The following is a 430-nucleotide window of genomic DNA, read 5'->3' as shown; positions in this document are numbered from 1 at the left end:
GCCGATCGAAGCTCCATAGATGCGCGACACGTGGCGGCCTCTGGGTGGCTGAGGATTCGGCGCGCCCTGTCCCGGGACGGCCGCACCGCCCATACTAAATGCGGGGGGCACCGGCCAACCACCTTCGACACGCGGCATGCGGGGACGCGGTTCCCTATTTATGCGCCCGCGCCGATTCACGTTCCTGATGGGACGCCTGCCAGCGCCCACCATGCTCCCACGATCGGCACCGGATATTCGATCGTCTGACACCGTATCGTCCGGTGCCCGATCTCCTGACACCGACGTAACGTCTGATGACGACAAGACGCGACGCCTGACATCAGACACGACGTCTGACAGCTGACGCCGATGTGACATCTGACACCGACTAGATGCCCAAATCGCTTAGCATTTATGAGGCACCTGACATCGGACCAATCGGCGGTCG

The sequence above is a fragment of the Elaeis guineensis genome, chromosome 1, assembly GCF_000442705.2.
Source record: "Elaeis guineensis isolate ETL-2024a chromosome 1, EG11, whole genome shotgun sequence".
Classification (NCBI taxonomy): Eukaryota; Viridiplantae; Streptophyta; class Magnoliopsida; order Arecales; family Arecaceae; genus Elaeis; species Elaeis guineensis.
Note: the sequence above shows the minus strand (reverse complement) of the source record.